At 43.5% G+C, this 23,202-nt stretch overlaps 1 long non-coding RNA gene across 1 annotated transcript in view; it reads right to left on the bottom strand.

The window, feature by feature from the left end:
* The window catches only part of LOC120405639, a 40,030-nt gene that overhangs the window by 1,194 nt on the left and 15,634 nt on the right, over window positions 1-23,202 (bottom strand). Inside the window, exon 2 of the long non-coding RNA XR_005598738.1 lies at window positions 14,666-14,751. This is a non-coding gene — a long non-coding RNA (uncharacterized LOC120405639). The remainder of the gene's footprint in view (window positions 1-14,665; window positions 14,752-23,202) is intronic.

Genomic DNA, 23,202 nt, shown 5'->3' with positions numbered 1-23,202 from the left:
GTAACTCCATCAATTTCAGTAAAATGTAGCCACGCATATTTGATATCTTATAAGTCTTTTACCTGAAAGTCGCATGGATGTCTTACATATAATTTCATAAAAGGAATTTCTGAGCAAGTAATAAATCCTGCTTATAAATGTGTATACACTGTAACCCTACTCCCAAGATAGTATGTGTGCCAGCACTGGCTCTACATTTATCTGAGAAACATGCACAGAGATTCAACTTTATTTTATTAGTAAAATATTACAGGAACAATTCAACCCAGTCACTTGAGGAATTTGATATGATTGCATGTTTTGTTTCCATCTAATATTTAAGGGCCTGACCCAAAGTCCAGTGACCTCAATAGGCGTCTTTCCATTAACTTCATTGGGCTTTGGATCAGGTCCTTGAAGGTGATATCTCTCTTGCTTCACAAATTTTAATAGGAATTGCCGTAGCTGATCATCCCAGAATTCTGTCTCTGCTACAATTAGATGCTTCACAGGAAAGTGCAGATAATCCTGTAGTGGACAACTATGGAAAAGCCTACCCCATGGGGGAATTCTCTTTCCATCTCCACTTGATTATGCCCTGCAGCATCAGAGATGCCTTTAAGAGAAAATACAGTCTCTTGGCTGAAGAAACCAGATGCAGATCTGTCAGGAGCCTGTTAAATATTGAAGAGTGAGTAGTCACCAGGCAGAAGAAAAGCAACATATTGATTGACTCACTTTTTTGCTCCAAGCAGGAAGATTCTGTTATATGGCTTGCAAAACAATATACTCTTCCCTACTTTTTTCTTTTGGAAAGCCAATTCACAGAAGAGGCCTCTAATGCAAGCACACAGTCACCAGAGCCATTGCATTGGTATTGATCCTTGTGCTAGAAATGGGGTTGCTGGCATTTGTCGTCTGTGATGTTCTAAGCTTCTTACAGATTGCTCTTGGCAGCTACATTGACATCAGGTGTTCAGTGCATGCAAACAAAGGCTTTGACATTCACTTGGGGGTTGTAAATGGCCTGTTGTTAATACCGTAACATCTGCATGGTAAACACAGACAATTCCTATCTTTTGCCTTAAGATGCTGCAGAGGCCAAGAGTCTGTACAGAGGCAGAGATTGGCTTCCATGACTATTATTCTATTGGGTGTCTAAGCAACAATTTGTTATGATTAGATCTTGACCCCTGGGAAGGTCCATGATCTCTCATGGGTGGAATGTGTATTCTGAACCCATCTATTTAATAAGATATATATAAAAAGTAATTTATCACCAGTTGGTCAGTAAACAAATTATAACAAAAAAGTAATGGTATGGCAGTAACATAAGCTGATGCTGTTAGCAAATTGCAGTACTTAAGTTAAGATCAATAATTTATTAGGGCACAATAAATAATGAGTGCTATTTTACTAGTCTATTTTTAACTTTGGAGGGGCAATTTATTTATTTATCTATTACATCAGAGTTTATTTAAAACCACACTACACATTGTACCATTGGACAAGCTGTTCCGCTTTCCTCAAAAATATGCTCAAGTTTTAACATTCTTTGATTTGGGTATTATTTAAAAGTTGGCAGTTAATTTGACAGCTATTTAAAAGCAACCTGACTTTGTTCTTCCCAGTCTCTTAACCTCGGGTAACTCATAGGTGAAATCAATTCAAAATTTAAAGTTTGCACCATTTTCTAACTCTTCTCCTTAAATTAAGATAGAAGGTAAATCATGTTATATGAGTCAAAAACTCTATTAAAAACAATAAAAAATGGTTCTTAACTTTTACAGCCTCATAATCTTACAGGCTTTTTCAATGGCTCCCATTGAACATGAGAATATAAAATATTTTATGTGTAGAAAAAGGCCATTTAGCCAATATTTTTGCCCTTTTCTTGAGTTTATTTAATCCTGCTCTCCTTCTTTTTCACCATATCTTCTCATTCTAGTCTTTAATGGTAAATACCATCCCTATTTTTCTTTGGCAGTTTCACTGCATAAATTATTTTTATTTAGCATCAAAACTATTTCTCATATTTATTCCACTCCAAGATGTATATTAGTGCAGAGTTCAGGGGTTTTAAATCAAAAGAGGGATCAAATCTGGCAGTAATGCTCAGGGCAGCATTGCTGATTCACACAAGCTGGGGATCTGGCCCTAAATCTCTAAAGTCTAAAGGACTACAAATTTTTATTACGATTCTTTTAAAAAAATTAATGAATTAATCTTTAAAAGATCACTATCAATCATTCTGACATATCAATGACTTTTTGTGCTTTTTATCAATTTCAGAACAGTTGATTATGGCTTTGTTTTTAAGGATAATTTACCAAGCAATTATTGATATATACCCTGTGTGCTGAATTAGTTGTTTGCCTTCAAGAGCCTAATGTTCAAAACATGCCCATGTATGTACAAAGCACTTACTTTCATACATGGTTATCAGCTTCTATTACTTGTGTACAAAAATGAAACATTCATGCACAAACCCCACCACTCTGCAGTCACTTGTTCAAATTAAGTGAAAGTGAATTCTGCACATGTGAATTCCATCACTGTTTGTGTCCTCCAGTGACAGCACCCAACAGTTGTCAATACACATTTGGTTAAGGCCAGTTTGAAAATGTAGTCCAAAAGCTTCCTGTTTCACTTGAATAAGTTTCTCTCCTTTCTGAATTGCACCTGAAGTTTTTCATGTATTTTTAAAGTTATCTTCCTGAAAGCAAAAGACTGAAATCCTTTCTGTCCATTCACATCACATTCAGCATATGTGCAAACTTGTTCACATGGTTCTGAGAAAAATGCCTCTACCCTGACCTGGATAATGTACCTCTATTTTAAAAAGTGTTTCTATTTTTAAGAACCTGGATTTTTGTTTATTTAAATAAAATACAACTTCATTTTTAAAAACATATACCTAATGAAACCTAAATTTGAAATTGACAACCTCTATTAAGTCTCAAACTTAAATACAAAAATACAAACTTAAATACAAAAAATATATTAAGCAGAATAGCCCCAATTCACAAATCAATTTAGGCACCTAAAACCCTCAAACCTAGGCATCTAAATCCCAGGTTTAGGCTCCACTGCAACCCACAAAACTCACCAGACCCTGTAGGCACCTCAATTCACATGGTGCCTAACTTTTCAGGGTAAAAGTTCCAGCCTCTGGGCACGTGCCCTGCTGCCCCACCTTAGGCATCCAGATGCCTATCTCCCGCCTCAGCCCCTGTGTAATTCACAAACCAAGAGACGATAGGTGGTTTGCCGCTATGGAGTGTCTGTTACTTGCTCTTGCCCAGTGACTGTTCCACTCTGGATAAACCCTTAGTAACTGTGCCAAAGAGAAACAGGGTATACACTATCTGAGATTCAGCTGGAGGGCTGCCTCCCATGACTGGGCCTGTGTGGTGGATTGCCTGGATGTTGCAGACCAGTAGCTGGGTGAGTGCAAAGGCCCTGTGCTGGTGTTATGTTGTGCCCTGAGAAAGGAGCACAGTGACAAGGGGATATTGTGGGAGCTAATTCTGCTTAAAGGAATATTAATTCATCCAGAAATACCTGTTAGGAGATCTTTGAGGAGTGGAGGGGAGCAATCAGTGGAGTGCTGATGCTCCTGGACTCCTCCAGCTACTGATAACCCCTCCTACAGTGAATTGCTGAACTTCTATTAGCAGTTGGCTAAGAGAAGCTGACCTGGGGTTTGGCTTAGGCAATTACTGTGGCCTAGGTGGAAGGTTCAACAAAGATGCAAGGCCAAAACTTCCCTGACTATTTTACATCTCTTCAGTATCAACCCTAAAATGACAAGCAAACTGGATGCAAAGCCCACCATCAATAACAAAGCCACCTATTTGTAGGGCAGGGGAAATTATGACTGAGATATAAGAAGGTTAGTAGAAAGTGTAAAAGCAGCAAAGAATCCTGTGGCACCTTATAGACTAACAGACGTTTTGGAGCATGAGCTTTCCGTGGGTGAATACCCACTTCGTCGGATGCAAGTGTGTATTAGTGGCTATTTCCTCCTTTATTCTTTTCCTTTCATTGTCCCTATTGTCTTCCCCCTGATTTCAATGGGAGATGAGGTCACTCATCTTCTTACAGGATCAGGCCCCTGAACCTCTAAGGAAAATAGCAAAATTGTCACTCTTTTTACTAGGCCATAACCTCTATATTTCCTTACCAGCTCTTTTCAGACTTAAAACTGTGCACATTGCTTAATGAAGACTGTGAGCCATCTCTGAAATTTTAATTCCAAACCATTTTTGAGCTATCCAAGTGCAAAAAACCATCAGATTAATTTTCTTGGGACCCAATCCAGCTCTTATTAAAGCCAATGGGAGTTTTCCCATTGGTATTATTGAGAGTTGGATCAGACTCTTTAAAGTGTAAACACTACATTTTTCATGCTCAAGTAACTCAAAAATTTCAGCTTTGCTTCAGACTTTCCATACCACTTCAGTTCTTGGCAGAAAGCATGCATGGAATTATGGGGATACGGTACTTATGGTATAAGGCACTGAAATTATGGGGTTTGTGCAAGAGACCTTTTCAAGTGTATATACATTTCAAGGTGGGAAGGAAATATTAAAGTTATCCACTAGTGTGGTTTTGGGGCGGGGAAAACTTTTTTGCTTTGCCTTGTTACTTAAATGCACGTGGCACTGAAAAATAAAACAAAGATCATTACTGTTAATAATATTGGACCAATACAGAGAAGGCCCGGGATATCATACAGGAAGATCTGGATGACCTTGTAAAATGGAGTAATAGTAATAGGATGAAATTTAATAATGAAAAGTGCAAGGTCATGCATTTAGGGATTAATAACAAAAATTATTGTTACAAGCTGGGGATGCATCAGTTGGAAGTAACAGAGGAGGAGAAGGACCTCGGAGTATTGGTTGATCACAGAATGACTATGAGCCGCCAATGTGATATGGCCATGAAAAAAAGCTAATGCGGTCTTGGGATGCATCAGGCGAGGTATTTCCAGTAGAGGTAAGGAGGTGTTAGTACCATTATACAAGGCACTGGTGAGACCTCATCTGGAGTATTGTGTGCAGTTCTGGTCTCCCATGTTTAAGAAGGATGAATTCAAACTGGAACAGGTACAGAGAAGGGCTACTAGGATGATCCAAGGAATGGAAAACCTGTCTTATGAAAGGAGACTCAAAGAGCTTGGCTTGTTTAGCCTAACCAAAAGAAGGCTGAGGGGAGTTATGATTGCCCTCTATAAATATATCAGAGGAATAAATACCAGGGAGGGAGAGGAATTATTTAAGCTCAGTACCAATGTGGACACAAGAACAAATGGATATAAACTGGCCATCAGGAAGTTTAGACTTGAAATTAGATGAAGGTTGCTAACCATCAGAGGAGTGAAGTTCTGGAACAGCCTTCCAAGGGGAGTAGTGGGGGCAAAACACATATCTGGCTTCAAGACTAAGCTTGATAAGTTCATGGAGGGGATGGTATAATGGGATAGCCTAATTTTGGCAATTAATTGGTCTTTGACTATTACTATGACTAATTGGTAAATATGCCCAATGGCCTGTGATGGGATGTTAGATGGGGCGGGATCTGAGTTACTACAGAGAATTCTTTCCTGGGTGTCTGGCTGGTGAGTCTTGCCCACATGTTCAGGGTTCAGCTGATCGCCATATTTGAGGTTGGGAAGGAATTTTCCTCCAGGGCAGATTGGCAGAGGCCCTGGCGTTTTTTCGCCTTCCTCTGCAGCATGGGGCATGGGTCATTTGCTGGAAGATTCTCTGCATCTTGAAGTCTATAAACCATGATTTGAGGACTTCAATGGCTCAGACACAGGTTTGATACAGGAGTGGGTGGATGAGATTCTGTGGCCTGCGTTGTGCAGGAGGTCAGACTAGATGATCATAATGTTCCCTTCTGACCTTAAAGTCTATGATTCTATATAACTATGATAGCTCTCTTTGATCCTTCTGATACTCACAGATATTTAAGTACACTGAGAAGAGCTTAGCTCACCCCTAAGCACACATGGCCTTTTCAGTTTGTCTTCAGAGATCAGATGCATATCAGCATAGCTGTAAAATAGCTGTGAGCTAGGAAAGGACTCTGGGAGTGGTGTGCAAATGAACACATCTAGCATCCCACTCCAAAATTGATTAGAATTTCTTATTAAAAGAAAAAACTTTCTTAATCATTCTTCATGGATAAGAGGCTTAGTCCTCACTCCCTTAGGCAGAGACCTTCCTTAATTAGCATGCTGCTGGTACTTCATGTATGAAATATGAATACTATTCATTATTGCTATAGCTATTATTCTTCCACGAGTCTCTTGAAAAAATGGCTTCTTTTCAAGTGGCTTCCTTAGCAATTGACAACAGTAAACTATTTTTCATTGCAGGATTTCTCAGTGGAGCCTTCACTACATAACAGATACCCAAAGAAGCTAGTGTACTCTTTGATAATATTTCTACAGTAATGCATTACTATTATTATTTCAGTAGCATCTAGCAGCCCAATCCAAGATTGAGGTCTCATTGTGTTATGTGCTGGAAATATTCAGATAAGAGACAGTCTTCACCTTAAAGAGCTTGCCGTCTAAATAACAAGAGAAACACAGTTATTATTATAAGCCCATTTTAAAGGGGAGAAATTGAGACACAGAGATCATGAGTCTTGCCCAAAGTAACACAGGAAATCTGTAGCAGAGCTAGGAATCAAGCCCAGGTCTCTAGAGTCCCTGTCTATGCTGAATGAGGCCTGGTCTACACTAGGACTTTAATTCGAATTTATCAGCGTTAATTCGAACTAACCGCTCAACCGTCCACACCAGGAGGCCATTTAATTCGAACTAGAGGGCTCTTTTTAGTCGGTTGGTGGTCCACCCGGCAGGTGGAGTAGCGCTAAACTCGCGCGCTTAGCTGGAAAGGCTTGGTGTGGTGGTGCGAATCCTAAACTAGCCAGCTCCGGGAGCTATCCCACACCACCACTCTGTTGACTCTGGTGACAGCAGTCCGAGCTTTCTCTGGCTGGCCACACACACAGACCATGACTTATTTGATTTTTTTTTTTTTCCTGTCTGGGCAGTTTGATTCTCTGGGTTTGGTTGGTTGGCGCAGCCGGAGCAGCAGCACACAGCCAAGAGCTCTCCAGCAGAGGCAGGAGAGTCAATCAAATCCCAGAAGAGGTCCAGGTCCAGGATGGAGAAGTCAAAGATCAGAGGATCTGATGGTGGTGTGGGCGAGCTGCTCTCTGCGCTCTGCAAGCTGCGCTCAGACAGGAAGAACTCCGAAGAGTCTCTAAAAAAGCCATGAAAGGATAAGGATACAGCCGGGATGCGATGCGTGCGTGAAAGTGAAGGAGAAGAGAAGTAGGTATCAAAAAGTCAGAGCGGGGGACGCGCTCGCCCCAACCCCCCAGACATGCCGCTCTACGAGGCACTGCATGCCATTTCTAGGTGGGTCTGCCACCAGTGCCCCACCAGTGACGGAGGACTGGGGAATACAGTGTACGGGACAGTTCCTCCTCCCCCTCCCTGGGATGGGGGAGGGTGGGGAAGGGAGGTGAGCGAGGTGACGCCAGACCCCACCGCTTTCCTGACAGCCAGACAGCCAGGATCTCTTCATCACATCAGAGATCCTACCCCACCCGCCCCCCCCGCGGACTCAGGGGACTCGGGAAGGAAAGAATCAGAAAGTGCTAAACAGGGGGAACATTATTTTTTAAGAAACAGGATATATATAAAAATAAATAAAATATAAAAATAAAAAATTTTAAATATGAAACTATACAAACAGCAGGTCTACACATACAGCAATGCAGCAATAGTCCTGGGAGTTCAGAAAAAAAAAAGCTGAAGAGCTCAGCTGGAAGCCTCAAGCCTCAGGTTGCCGTGGTGAGGTTGCTGGGGTGCTTGGTGCACCACTCTTTCCGCCTCAGGGGCGCCTCAGGACCATCAGGCCATCGGGGCCCATCGCCTGGGGCAGCATGGTGCAGGAGGTCTGCAGGGCTTCTGTGAGCATCATCTCTCTGCTCCTCTCTCTGAGACCTGGGGGTGATATGTGTTGTGTGGTGTGCATCTAATTAGTGGAATTAGTGTAGTGTTACTATTGTATTTGGTAGACTTTTACTTTTTTTAATAAGAATAAGAATTCGCTTAACTTAGTTTTACTTTGCATAACAATGACCGCAGGCCAGCAGTGCAGGCCACAGAGGGAAAGCAAAGGAAAAGCATACGAGGTTTCTTTCCTGTCACTGTGGAGGTGCATCTTTTCTTCTTTTTTGCATTGCTGCCTCAGCAGGAGCCAGCAGCTAAGCACACTGTAACTCTGCACTCTAAGAGCTGTTAGGAGGACTTGAGCAGGGAAGCAGCTGTCTCTCCTCTCCTCGCTTGTCCGCTATCCCATGCATCGCCGCCAATGAGCGCCGCGTGTTCCGAAATCTCTGACTAGAGTTCCTCTCCCTGGTCTTCTTTCTGAACTTCTTAACTGAAACTGAAACTGACTCTGACTTGTTTTTGTGTAACATGTATTTGTTTTAAATCACCTACTTTCCACCGCATTCCTTTCCTCACACTTCCCCCCCGGACTGCCTGCCCCTCCTCCTAGACGGCTAGAAAAGACTTGGCGCGACAAGAAGGCCCCAGGGACTGGACAGCTCAGGAACCAGACTGAGCGGAGAGAGCAGAGCCAGAGAGAGGGCAGCAGGCCTGTGTCAGAGGCAGCCTGGCCCAGAGGATAGGTGTGGTGGGAGGAAGACCAGCAGGCGACTCGCAGGCTACTTGGTCAGCGGCAGAGAGCACAGCAGACGCGCGCGCACAGCCTTGTGCCGCACAAGACTGCAGTCAGGAGGAAGCCCCCTGCAAGGAAGGCCCCACCGCCCTCCTCCGCCAAGAGCCCCACCTGTCCCCCACTGTCCCCCCTGTCCGGAAGGCGGGCGGAAGGAGACAACTTCCCTGCACCGCAGCACACTGTAATGTTCACACAACGCGCACCGCAATCTACTCCTCTGTACTCTAAATTCAAAACCCAGTCCCAACTCAAGTTCAAAACCCCACTCAGTACTAACCCCCACTAGCAAAGCGGTTTTGTAAGTTTTTGTTGTGTGTTTCTTCTTCGTTCACGTTTCTCTCTGTCTGTTTCTTTCTGTTCTTCTCTTTTGGGATTTTGCCACAGTTCCAAGGGGGCACACACAGACTGCAGCAGCTACTACAGCACAAGGGACAGTGTCACACACACAGGGCACAGTCTGGCACCAAGGTGCAGTGGTCCCTGTGTTTTCCTGTATGTGTTTGTTTGGGGTCCTGGCTTGTGGCAGGTCCTGGTGCTGTGCTTCCCCCGAATGTAGGGCAGGGCTTCCTTCATGCACACCAGGTCCGGGTGGCATCCTCCCGGCAGACCCTACCCACAGCTCATCCACCTCACACCCTCCACACCTCACCCTTCCACCCCTTCACAACCACCCCAACTTCCACCCGCACCCAGACCCTCACCAAAACCCTGGCCACCCAGAAACCCAGTGCACACAGCAACCAGCACAGAATGCTTCCATTGTCATGTTTCCTTACCAGAAAAAATGCAAAGAAAATCAAAAGATTTATTATTAATTAAATAAAAAAATTAGTAAATAAAAAATGCAAAGTCATGGGGAAACTTATTATTAATTACTAAAACTCTTCCTAAGTGGTCAATTGTTCTTCTCGTCATGCCTGCTCTCTGAGAAAACCCTCTTCAAAGCTATCACTTCCTGAGCCTATCAGCTTCGGCTGGGTCCTGCTCTCAGAACAGGTGTCTGGCTGATCAGCAACAGCCCAACAGCCCGCTTCAATCGCCCTCTCTCTTGGTCTCCATGTGGAGCACACAGCACAGGCAGCAGGAGCACATAGGCAGCAAAAACAGCGTCGATCTTTCACTGAAGTCCGCTCTCTGTCAGTAAGGTCCGCTGCATCTCCGCACATCCAGGTCCGACACAGCACACCTCCGCCATTAGTGAAGCACGGTCATTCATATAGAGAGGCGCCTGTATGCCAGGTTGATAGGAGCGGGGCTTGGGGAGTTCAGTGGGCTGCAGAAGGCAACCGAAGGCGTCTGGCCAACCTGTACGCAGCCAAACTATTTTGTGGTCCGTTGGAGAAAGTGCCTGCCTGGAGCGTCCTGACAGACCAGACACAACCAACCCTGCATAGCCCTTGTCCGAAGCATCCCCCGGCCTGGGAGTCTGTGTAAAAGCACCACAGCTGACCACACAGCGCCCAGCAAGCCTTGCCTGGCCCACCCGCTGTTCCCTTTCGGTTAATGTACAGTCCCCAGTGGTGGGCTGGTTGCAGCCAGCCCCTAGCGTATTCCCATCCATCTTGGCCTGCGGGTGGCCCGGCGAGTCAGCATCTTGTGAGTCAGTCTTCCACGAGAGAGTCACTGCACTGTACAGCAGCTTGAGGGCGCACGCGTGGGCTACCAACGTGACAGCCCCCCCCGCGGTAGCTGGACCACTTGCCGCGTGTTGGCTATGGCCATTAGCTGTCTGGCGTGGCCTGCACACTCTGGGCTATGGCCACTCGCTTCTGCTTGGTCTGACCTGCAAGTGAGCAGTTCAAGAAAGTGCTGGGGGCAGTGCCCTTGTGGCCCCTCAGTCTTGCATGCCAGCTGCAGTCATCCCAGGGGGCAGCACAAGCTGTGCTTGTCTCAGTCCAAGCACTACGCAGCCCCAGAAGTCCATTCCAGTCACATTCCCAGAATCACCATTCCAGCACATTGCACCAACCCGCCTGCATGCCCTTGCTGATCTCCACTGCCTGGCGTACCCTGCTTTCACAGAGAGTCTACGCCACTCTCCACTCACCGTGCTAACGTCCGTGCCTGACGGTCCAGGCGTGCGGCTCGATGAAGCGTGCGGGCCTCCCCGGCGTCCATGCTCGCAGCGAGCCGCTGTGGCCACGCGGCTTGTGCCGCCGACCAACGCCGCGGCCCGTCGCTCGCGGCGCTAAAGAAGGAGGCGTGGCGCGGCGGGCAATGATGACACCGCTTTCCCCCAGCAAGGAGGCGTGATTGCAATTCCAAATGGCAGCACATTTTCCCCAGCATGCGTGGGGATGCTCAATGTTCAATGGGCAGCGAAGTGCGGGAACTTTGGGATAGCTTCCCACAGTGCACCCCTTGCAGTGTGTGGAGGATGAATGTGGAATTGAAAGTTCAAATTGTCACTTTATTATGTGTCGACAAAAAGTAATATGGTCCTAACAAGATTATAAGGATGGCCCAGTAGCCAAAACAGAAGCCTAGAACTTGGGAGATGTGTTCAGTTTCCTACTTTTGCATAGATTTCCTGTGCTTTGGGCAAATCACAGTGGACTAGATTTGCAAAGGGAATGTAGGCATGTAGGTCTACACTGTAGGCACCACCACATTCATAAAACCCTATAGTCCTTAGGCATCTAATTTTCTGTGGGTAAATTGGCCCCTATGTTTCTGCTGGTGGCATGCACAAAGCTGCCTAAGTCCTACTGCCACTGAATTGGTTATTGATTTAGCTCACACCTAAGCCCTGGTGGGATTCTCAAACTAGGCATTCTCTCGCCTATCTCACCTGTGAGGCCTAATCTAGTGGATGTTTCTGAGCATGCCTAATCTGCACAAATGACACTTGGAGGTGAGCAGGTCAGGGTTTGGGGAGATGTATGCCCAATAGCGAAGTGGTTAGGGCCCTTCCGTGGGAAATCCCAGTTCAAATCTCCCTGCTCCAAATCAGGTAGAGTAGAAATTTGAAGAAAGGGTTCCCATTTCCTAACTGCTGAGTTATTGGATACAATGGTGGGGGAGTCTCTCTGTTGGCCGTTAGGCATAGACTACCCCAGAAGCTGACCTGGCTTAGGCACCTAACTCCAGAAGAGGGTTTGCAGCTGGAAAGGATCCAGCAGAGTGAGGTGCCTCCATCCAACCCAGAGTTAGACACTGTGAAGGGGCACACCCCCAGGCCAATCAGGAGAAGGCAAAAGAGCTCCTTGGGGCTCAGTTTGTACTAATGAGGCATACCTGCTTGGCTTGGAGCAAGCAAACTTAAAAGGGACAACTCTCCACAGGAGGAAAACGACTGTGTTTCAGAGATAGTAGACTCTTGCAACAAAGCTGCTAGGACTCAGAAGACAGCTTGTGAACCTTTGGTGCCCACAAGGACTCATCAGATCAGGTACAAGCTGATTTCTGCAGGGAAGGGTTGGGAATAAATTCTGACATGTGGTTTAACTGTACCTAACCTGCCAGACCTCTATAGATTCTGTTAAGAGAAAACTCAGAGGCTGAACAACCCTCAGTTGGAAGATCCCTGTATTTGTGAATCTGGTAAGAGTGGAGTAAGGTTCTAAAGGGGGATGGAACTTCGGATGGGAAAGAGACTGAAAATGTCCAGGCAGGACCTAGTAAATGCCTTGCCTTTCACAGGCACCTACTTGCCTTTCAAGGGATGGGGCCCCTCTTCTGAGCATTTCCTTCTGGCTGGGTTAGGTGATTCCCTGTGAATCTCTTTCTGAAGCACCTAACTCTGCCAGCCTGGGTGCCTAAATCATGGCTCTGAATTCCACTTAGCAGTGGCACACTTGGGAGTTAGGTCTTGCAATGCCTAAGTCCCCTTTGTGACTCTAGCCCCTGGTCTCTCTCTGTCTCAGTTCCCTATCTATAATTAAATGGGGATAAATAGCACTGCTCTATCTCATGGGGGTGTTGAGGATAAATACTATGGTAATGGGGAGCCATACAAGTATCTTACATAGGTCATCCTTCCTTTCTGTGTGTCAGCAAGGATCTTTAATTACCAACAACTGCCTAGTTATATTAACACATCTCACATACTCTGAAGTAATGGGATTTTTGTCATAAAAAGTAAGAGCAACAATCTAATGGTATTCTTAGCATTTTTCCTATTGATTTAAATGTACTTTTTAATGCACTTCACACATTTAAATTGCGGAACATATATGTGGAATAGTTTTTAAAGTATCTGCCTTTCCCTATGAATATGAGACTGTGTGTCTCAAGGGGCTATTCTAGAAGACAAAATTTGCATCAAATAGCTTAACTTCATGCTGGTATACACACTAGTTACATTACCAGATGCAAATGCATCCACTTCATAAACCATTAGTTCTTCATATTCTTCATCCTACCCCTGTCTGTGGCTGAAGGTGCTCCTCACCTCACCCCCGCAATCCATTGAAACAAATATGTGCAAAAGCATTTTGTTTGTTTACAACCAAGTTTTCAGAGTGTTTTCAGAGAAGTTTTCAAAACTGAAATGCATATTATTACTACCTAGGACACATGGCAGAGACCCATTTTCCTCAAAGTGCCACTTACTGGCTTTTCAGAAAAAAAGGTAATTCTAGAGCCATTTTGTATGCAGACCATATGTCAGTTTTCTAAGTCACAGATATGATGCCAATGTATAAGTAGAAATTTGTGCACTTTAGCAAAACTATTAAAGAAAAAGTAGCCTTGGAAACAAACAAATTTGATACAAAGGCCAAGTTAGACGTATATAATATATATTTGTATAGAATCTGTCTGAAAAGACGTGCTCTCACTCAACCAAAAGTTATGGACTTGGTGAAATTATGTGGCCTCTTATTCAGAAGGTCAGACTAGATGATCATAATGGTCATGCATACAAATACCAACTGGGGGGAGAGAGTGACCTTTATAAATAACTGTTAGAACTAGTAAGCTATTCCATTTCTACAACTCACTAAATTTTGATCACATAAAGGCCAAAAGTTGCCTCTGGAATTCTGGCCACAAAATCTCATGAACACCCTTATTTTTATGTACCAGTCAGATACTAGTTAGATACAGCTAAATACAGATTTTGCACACCCAGTTTTGGGATGTACATAGTTTATGGGCATAATTTTGGAGACCAGTGTTTGAAAACTGGACCCTAAATGTCTCATATCCTTGACACCTCTCTTCATTCATGGGCAATCAGGTAACCTAAATTGCTGAATGTAAGTGATGTGGGTGTGGTGCCCATATAACTGATCTGACAGTGATTTTTAGTTTGCACTGTTAGCATTAAATAGCACTATGGAGCAGCCATCTCCCTCCTGAGGAAAAGAAGGCAATGAGAAGGGGAGAAAGTTTCTTCTATACTGTAATTCAGCAAAGGAGCTCCTCACCCATCCTAAAGTACAGGCAATTTCTATAGACTGAGCAGCAGTACTCTACACAGAGATGTGAATATGTATCTGATGCACATGTTTCTAATTCCATTTGCTGTCTAGTCTGCCAGAAGAAAATATTTTTGTCTGTCTGAAATTAGACATATTTATACCACGCTTACCACTGTGGTATCTGAGTACCATGTGATATGCAGTGCTCACACAGAGATCTCTGAGAGAAAGCAGATAATATACTAGCTATAAAAATGTAGTCATCCTCACATCTACTCTGAGCAGTTGAGTCCCTCTGACATGTCAATTAAAAAGGCAATGAGCTAAACTCTACTCAGTTACTCCCATGAATCTCCAAGAGTGTGGCTGTGAGAGCAGAATTTGACCCAGATCAATTACCATAAACCCCTATTCTTAATTCCTACATTTAAATAAGCATTCACAGGTACAACTGAATTAAAAAATAGATGAATGGGTGTATGTGGGGGAAGAAATGGCCCCCAGCAGTCTTCCAGTCAGCAGATATTCAAAGTGGTTTACCTGTGTGCTGACCACGGCAGTCACATAACCATCAAAGCTTTCAATCTTCTGTTAAGTATCAGAGGGGTAGCCGTGTTAGTCTGGATCTGTAAAAGCAACAAAGAATCCTGTGGCACCTTATAGACTAACAGACGTTTTGCAGCATGAGCTTTCGTGGGTGAATACCCACTTCTTTGGATGCAAGTGATGCAACAATCTTCTGTTGTTTTCCTGAAAATGCTAGAGTATAGAAATCTGTAAAGCTCTTAAAGTGACACATGGCACTCAGGATTCTTTAACTTATGTTTGTTTATGTTTTATTTTGATTTTGGAGCTGTTTGAAGCACAATGAGAACTGTAGCTGCTCTGAGGATTTTTTTCTTACTCTTTCTCTTTGCTGCTTTCCTAGCACTGCTCTAAGCCCTTGATGTGACCTTGACCATTCTGATTGTCTTAAAGATTCATTAGCATAAAAGCAGAATATATTACAAATTCAACTCCTCAAAGGCAGGTCTGAACAATATGACTGAAATATCTGATTAGTATGAGTATGCTGGTACTCATCCTATCCAGAAAAAAGCCACCACCACCAGATTTGGTGGGTTCTGAGTATTTCAGAAATGCTTTGGCTCTATTGTTATCCCTCTGGAGGCAATGGGCTTAAGGTCAGCAGAAGGTAAAGTCCGAGAAGTTTGCAAGATTGTAAAGGCTATGTAAGAATTTGTTTAAATTATCTTTGACATTCCATTGTTATCTCAAGCCTTCTCCTGTGGCATACTCTTGATTTACAGTGCAACCATAAAACCATTAGGAGTTGTTTTGCTAACAGTATGTAAATGGTGAACTGTGGTTGTTACTATTTATGTAAATGATAATAAATCAACAAGTGCACTTAGAACATTTTAGGTCAGTCTCATTAACTGTGCATTTAACAAGCTGCGAACCATAAGCTTGCTCATTGGTGTGTTATATATTTGTTTTAAGAACAGGGAGAACTGTGCTGCAAGGCCATAAAACTGGCTTGTATCCACAATCTGCAGAGCAAGATTTACTCACATCGGATGACTTCTAAATTGATCAGTAAATTGCTCTAACTAATATTTTTGAAAGGAGTCAAGTAACCTCAATGGCCAAATATAGTAAAAAGAGATGCAAATTGAGGGAGGGGCCTCATGGCTCCAAGAGGGGCTTGTAGGACCTATCCCTTAGGGAAAATTTTAACACTAAAAGAGTTGTTCTGTTTAACTATAGCAGAAAAATAGCTATATCCAATGGAGTGGTCTGATTCTGGGAAGCTCTGAGGAGCCACAATCATTGCAATATCAACTAGCTTTTGAAGCTTGCTTTGGAAATCAGGCAGCTTGATGCACCCAAGTTTGCAAAGTGAGGCTATTAAAAGTATTACAAAATAGTGATTTTTATATTTGAATGCATACATATCTGTTGTGGGTAGAAAGCTCCTTGTCTCCTCCTATCATTGACCCATGGGAGGACTGGATACAATTCCCTTTTGTTCAGTCAGAACAGGCACTATCCCTTCCCTACTCTATTTAATAATTAAATATTAAGATGGTAACTATCCTGGGGCCTTTGATATAGAATACACTTTTAAGCTAAGAGCATCAATTTAAGATAATCACCATAGAGCCATCTCCTCCTCCTACTCTTTCCCTCACCCCCAGCAATAAGACACTCTTACAGTTACACTTCCCTCTTCCTACCACCACCATATCCAAATGCCTGGGGGGGGGGGAAGGTCATGACTAGCTCCCCTCCATAAAACGGTGAGAGGGCAGCAGATGTGTGGCTCCATATGTTGAGGGAAGTGAACAACAGAGATGTAGCACCTGCATGTATTCTTTATGTAGGTTTCTAACTATCAGTGTATTATGGATGCATATTTTACAGATGAAGAATATGACTGATTACCCTCCATCTTCTCTTCTTCTCTCTTAATATTAATTCTGCTCAATGTACCCTCAAACAGATAGTTTAAATGGGGGCATGCCTCATCTCATACAACAAAGCTTCATAAGGGGGATGGGGAAACTTGACATGGGAAAAGAGATGGACTGAAGTATCTTGACTTCCATTCAAACTAAGATACCACTAGGAATGTAGGACTGGAAGGGACCTTCTGGGTCACTGAGTCGAGTGGACAATTGAGGAGGAAAAAGAAAGGAAGAGAAATTCAGCAAAAAAGTCAGCTTGGTTTTCTAACGTACAGGAAACCCAGTTAGTGAGGTAATCTCTGGGCTGGAGCTCTTAGTTATATAATGTGCATGAAGTATCTGAATAAAAGAGAGACACCGGTGCAATCATCTGGTAAAACCTTCCATGCTAACTTGTTCATATACCCAAATTGGTATTGATCAGGTATCAGAAAAAGACCACTCATACCCCCAGCTACAGAAAAGCTTTCATATGATGGTGCTTGACTAAAAAAGAGACAATTTAGAAACATCAGTGGTGGAAAGGATGAAGAACAAGTTGAAGACCAGCCTGTATACTGCTTTTTGGATAAGGTCAGATGTAGGATCAAAGAACTCATGGTTCTACAAACCAGAACTTTTAAAGTGAATATTCCATAATATGACTTAGTAGGAGCAGGTGGCCTGCTGGGAATCTTGGCTCAACAACAAACACAATGATCATCCATGCATTCCTTTAAAACACTTGGTAATTTATCAGTATTTTATATGAGAGTAAGGGAAGAACACAAATATTATCTGTCTTATAGTTATAAGTAACATCTGCTCAGACAAGAAATAGATCAATTGGAACCTTAGGTTGTTCACATATTAAATGATACATCCATATATTTTTGTTCTTTAAGGAACTGAAAAATTCACTTAAGTGCACATGATGCTTTCACATATGTTATGATCCTTCAGAACTGTGCTCATTTTGAAAGACATTTGGCATTATGGAATGGATATGAAAGTGTTATGTATAAAGAGTATACAGCTCATGGAAAACAACTCAAGTTACATCATTCATGTAGATGTGAGTAACTGACTAGATGAACAAAGTGATAGGATGGGACAAACTTTCAGCTGCAGATGTAAGCTTTTCACTAGATCAGGTTTTCAATTAAAACTGTCAGGTTTGTGTTCTCCTCATCCCCACTCACTTCTATTGCTCGTCAAAAATTCACCTGGATCACCTGGATTTATCGGTCTTCAGTTGTCGTTAAGACTGCACCGATCATAACACATCCGCCATTCTTCTCTCATTCTTGCCTTTCTTCTCCACGTTTGTCTGAAACGTTTAACGATGTCATCTTCGCATCTTCTTGGAGGCCAACCAGGTGGTCTTTTCTGTTTCTGCGGGTACCACTCAGTAATGATTGCGGTCCACCTATTGTCCATGAACCATGCTACGTGGCCCGCCCATCGTATCTTATTATGTCTGCTTTCCATGACAATATCTCTCACACTGCTGCTTTCTCTAATAATTTCATTTGGGATACGATCCAGAAGGGAAATTCTCAACATAGCTCGTTCCATTGCCCTTTCAGCTACCGACAGCCGCTGTTCTCTGTTTGTCAGTGCCCACGTTTCACTGGCATACTGCATGGCTGTCAGCACTGTTGAATTGAAGATATTTGTACATGTGGTCTTGTCAATTTTTCCTTTGAGGATGTCCTTGATGGAATTAAACGCACACCATCCTGCCTGAATCCTTCGCGAGAGTTCTCCATTCATGTCTTGGTGCATATTAACTTCTTGGCCCAAATATACGTACTGTTCCACTTCAATTTCTTCTCCTTTACCATTATTCAGGCTTTTCGTAAGACGTCTGATCGCATGTATTTCGTTTTGCAGACCAACCTGACTGCTTTTCTTGTAGAGTCTTCATAGCATGCTCTGCAGTTGGTCGGTGCTTTTGGCAATTAGTATAATGTCATCCGCAAATCTGAGATGAGATAATCATTCTCCATTTATATTAACACCACTCCTCCAATTGATCTTGTTCATAACCATTTCAAGGCAGAAAATAGTTTTTTTTGAAATGTATCTCCTTGCTTTATACCTTTCTCAATTGGGATGCAGAGGGGAGTTCAAAGAGTAGTAATGTCTGTAGTATTCCAGTCCTTCCTTCAACAAACTGATGTACTGATGCCCTGTTGTGCTGTCCTGTGTTGGCGCGTTGAACTCAATTGAACTGAAACTCTGAAGGCCTTTTTTTTTTATAGTCAAGCAATGCACAGCTTTTGTATTCCTTCTCCTTTCTAGGAGGAGCTGGCTAAGGGTATATATATATGGTCGGAAATTTCTTCAAATATTTTTTTTCATTTTAAAAAAAAAAAAAAAAAAAAAAAAACTTTTAAAATGATTTTTTTTTTTTTTTTTTTGTGTGCATTTACACCTGCAGAATGTAGCTAGCACATTGTCATCATGGGGAGGCAGGAAAGTCAGATACTTTTGCCTGAATCTTCAAATGGTGTTAAGAAGAGTGGATGAAGACCTGTTACTGCACTCTTGCATGCTACCTGTTCACCTATACTGTAGTCAACAGAAATAGCCGCAGGCTGCAAAAGATGGTGGATTATATACAGACCACATGCTTTCCAGACTCTTGTTGTCATTTGTCACTCTGAAATCTGCACATTTGAAAAGCTGCTAGACGTACTTTAATCACTGTCAGGGCTATTTATATTTTTTTTTAAAAGAGAGAAAAACTTGAGCTGAAGTGAGTCAACAACTTACCAAGAAGATATCCTCTTAAGTGGGAAGTTCCCATTCACTTAGTTCTATTTATTATACGCTTGAATGATTCCTGAACCAACAGAAAGCCATGCATGACTACACAGTAACTAAAACACAAATAGGGGCATCAGATGTTGCTCTGACCTCCATGCATTGCCCCAATTGCCAGCTCTGCTGCTCTTCTTCATCCATTTGAGACACTGATTTTATAAGCTAAGGCATTTGGATTCCAAACTCTTGGGATCCATTACTTTCTACTAGGTGAAATGCTAATTATATGTTATCTACTATTATTTAGTGGTCTCTGAGGAACAGCGCCACTTTAAGTAGCTCCTAATCTGAAACAAAAAACAGTCAAGTATGACATTACATAATTGGCCTAAATTAATTTTTCCCTAAAAGGATCCCAGGAGAGTCCTTGGAGGTAAAATCACCCAGACACTCATGCCAGCACCTCTCATCACTGACAAGGGAAGAGATTGAAGTTGCTGGTAAGTTGCATATACTGCATAAAGCAATGTCACCTCCACTAGAAGCTCTGTAAGTTGCTTTTGGTAAAGTTATCCTTTTTAGTAAACCCTGATGCAGACCAAATTCCAATGGAGAGATTAGCATGTCCAGTTGTTTGCTAATGATACCGGAAAAATACACTGAAATCATTTACCAAGTAGCTGTAAAATTCAGCTTAATACACAAGTATGTAAAATCAGCAGCAGAAATTAATCACACTATAATATTATTCAAACCTGGAAACCAATAGCTGACTGCACGGAAATATCCAAAATAATATAAGATATTATGGGTGAAATCCTGGCCCTACTGAAATCAAGTGAATCTTGTCACTGACTCAGTGAGGACAGGATTTCACCTTTCCAATACTTGCATTATTGGCCCATTGGCTTGTCTCTCCCTTCTCCACTCTGTCTTGCAGAGTGCTTTTATTCTATTACTATAATTGCTTAGACCTAGATTCTGCCTGGTTTTTCTGCAACCAGACCATGGAGGTAGGGCTGGATTAATGCATAGTCATTATGCTTCTATGCTTAGGGCCATAGTAAGTGAAGCAGTGATCTACATCAGAATCTCAGCTTTTATTTATTTAACTTTATTTTAAATAAATTTAAATATTGTAAAGATAAGCCCTGAGTCCTTGCAACCTCACCACAGCCAAGGGCTGTATGCGAGGCATGAGAGGAATGTAGTGGTCCTGAAAACATCATTTATCCATTCCTGAGAGGTGTGAGAGGGCATAAGGTAACCTCCCTAGTATCATTTCCATAAATGCCATTCAGAATTGTAGCCCTGCCCACAGGCAGCAAATTCCAAGATGCTGCCCTTTGGGGCAGGAAGTAGGCATAGCCATGGCTCCACTTGTCACAGCTACCATACAGCAGAGCTGGTTAGTCACGTGGAGGAAGTAGGCTGTCTCTCTCAAAGGGGATGGGAAGCATGTAGCCATTTGCACACCAGAGACAACAGGCATTCTGCTAACCTGAGAAGGTGCATGTAGAGAGGTTAGTCCGGGCTTGTCTCTCTCTGGGGCAGCGGGGAACCACACCGCCTCACTACACTCTGTTTATGTATTGGGGAATTAGCTCAGCTGCAGTTAGGCTGGGGCCCTAGGTCAGGGTGGGGCAACAATGAGTCAGGCGCTCAGGCCCTCAGGTAGGGGCTGAGCAATAGTGCTATAGCAGTAGCAATATAAATAGTAGTGAGCCCAGGCCCTAGGTCAGGGCGGGGCAATAAGTCAGGAGCTCAAGCCCTCTGGCAGGGCTGAGCAACAACAGTAGGCCCAAGCCTCCAAAAGGCCTGGGAGAAGGGGAGACTGCCACCCACAAGTTGGGTGGCAGGGGGGACGCAGGCCCTCCCACTCCACTGCATCCCAGCCCAGGGCCCTAGCAGCAGCAGAAGACCCCACTACTGTGTCAGTGGGGATCCTGGCCACAACACACTGACATGGGCTCTGGCAGTGCTGCAGCCAGACTAGGGTCGGCTGCCCCCGGGCTACTTCCAGACTCCCCCTCATGTGGTACCTGGGTTGAGGTGGTGTCCTCCAGGGGGGTCCAGCATCATGGGCTCCGCGGGGTAGCTGGTGAGAGGCAGGCCCAGCAACTCTTCCGGGTAGTGGGCACAGGGCAGGTTGGGCCAGTCCTTGCATGGACCATGGGTCACTGGTGCTTCCCTGTCACGGCCTAGGCCAGAGGCATCTGGCCTCTCCAGCAGCTGCTTTCCCAGTGAGCTCTGAGGTCGAGCCTTTATGCTTCTGAGGCACCGTCTGACCCTCTGGGGGGCAGGCTCAGAACTCACTAGCTCTTCCCATTCTGGTGTCTAGAGGGGCTCGTCTCTCTCCAGGGTGGCGGGGAACCACACCACCTCACTACAGTGCAGCTCTAGATCTCCCCTAACATAGGGGCAGGCACAATATAGTCTTCAATATATTTTTGCCACGGGACTGTATTTTATAATGATACTATAATAAAATACTAATAGAGTTAATTCTACAATGCCATATATGTTCATGTTGTTTCTCAGAAAAAGATGGAGACAGTTCGTGCTCTAGATTTAACTGATATTACAGAGAGTAATTCCTATTGATATAGTATGGAATTTAATGGAGTCACTCTGGATTCATACCAACATAAATGAGAGCAGAACTTGGCCAGAGTCCCTGCTCCGAAGAGTTTTAATTCCAGTCCATACACTAAATATATAAATATTTTAGGTCGGGGTCCCCAATGTGGTGCCCGCGGGCGCCATGACACCCATGGGGGCATCTAAATGCGTCCTGGCCGGCGGTCGAGTGTCTGCCGAAATGCCGCTGAAATTTGGCGGCATTTCGGCAGCGACACCTCTGGATGACGCCACTTGCCGCCGACAAGCGACGTCATCCAGAGGCGTTGCTGCCGAAATGCTGCCGAATTTCAGTGGCATTTTGGCGGCTGCTCGACCACCACCACAGTCCTTCATCTGGCACCCGCCAAACGAAAAGGTTGGGGACCACTGCTTTAGGTCTTACCTGCCCTAGAAAGGGATTACTGGTAGAGCTACCCCAGCAAATCCTCCTGGCTGAGACAGAGTTTATACCAGTTACAATATATTTTGTTTGGGTATCAATAAAAGTAACTTTTTGCAGGTATAACTGTCTACACTAGGGCTTTTGCTGGCAGTTATGTCAGTTACGAATGTGATTTCCCTGCCTCAGTCTTAACTGACATGATTATGCCAGAAAAACTTTTAAGTGTAGATCAGGTCTTATATACCTCAGCATAATAGTGCTCTTGAGGGTCCCATTTTCCGCCTGATTACTGAAGAATTAATAGTCTCAGGGAAGTCTGCACTAAGAATCTTAGTGGAATCAGATTTGCTCCCGAGTCTTAATTTTGTTGGTTTGAGGTGTGATTGTTTGCTAAAGAGAGACTTTCCAGTGGAGTTCTGAGTCAGATGTGCTTTACACCAGCACTGCTCCACATTATTGCTTCCTTTCTCTAGTAATTGCTTTTTAACATCAGTTTTGCTGTGGAGTCTTGGTTTCGGAAAATCGTGGCTGACAAAAGAAGTATGAAACTCAATAAAATAGAGACTTTCCAGGAAGAAAGTTCTGTGGCACATGCGTATCATAATATACAATTACATATGTGCAGTTATACCCCCAAAGAACAACTTTCCTCTAAGTTGGTCTTCAAAAGAAGAATTGGATGATGTAGACTCAGGAGCTGGTTGAGGAGGTTATAGTGCATATATATATATTTATTATTATTTATAATACTATAGTATGTATGACATTGACTTGATTTCAGAGCAATCTCTCCATCTTTGCTAATGCAATATACTTTACATATGTGGTTG

The sequence above is a fragment of the Mauremys reevesii genome, linkage group 5, assembly GCF_016161935.1.
Source record: "Mauremys reevesii isolate NIE-2019 linkage group 5, ASM1616193v1, whole genome shotgun sequence".
Classification (NCBI taxonomy): domain Eukaryota; kingdom Metazoa; phylum Chordata; order Testudines; family Geoemydidae; genus Mauremys; species Mauremys reevesii.
The sequence above is the reverse complement of the archived record's forward strand: the minus strand, read 5'-3'. Positions and strand labels throughout refer to the sequence as shown.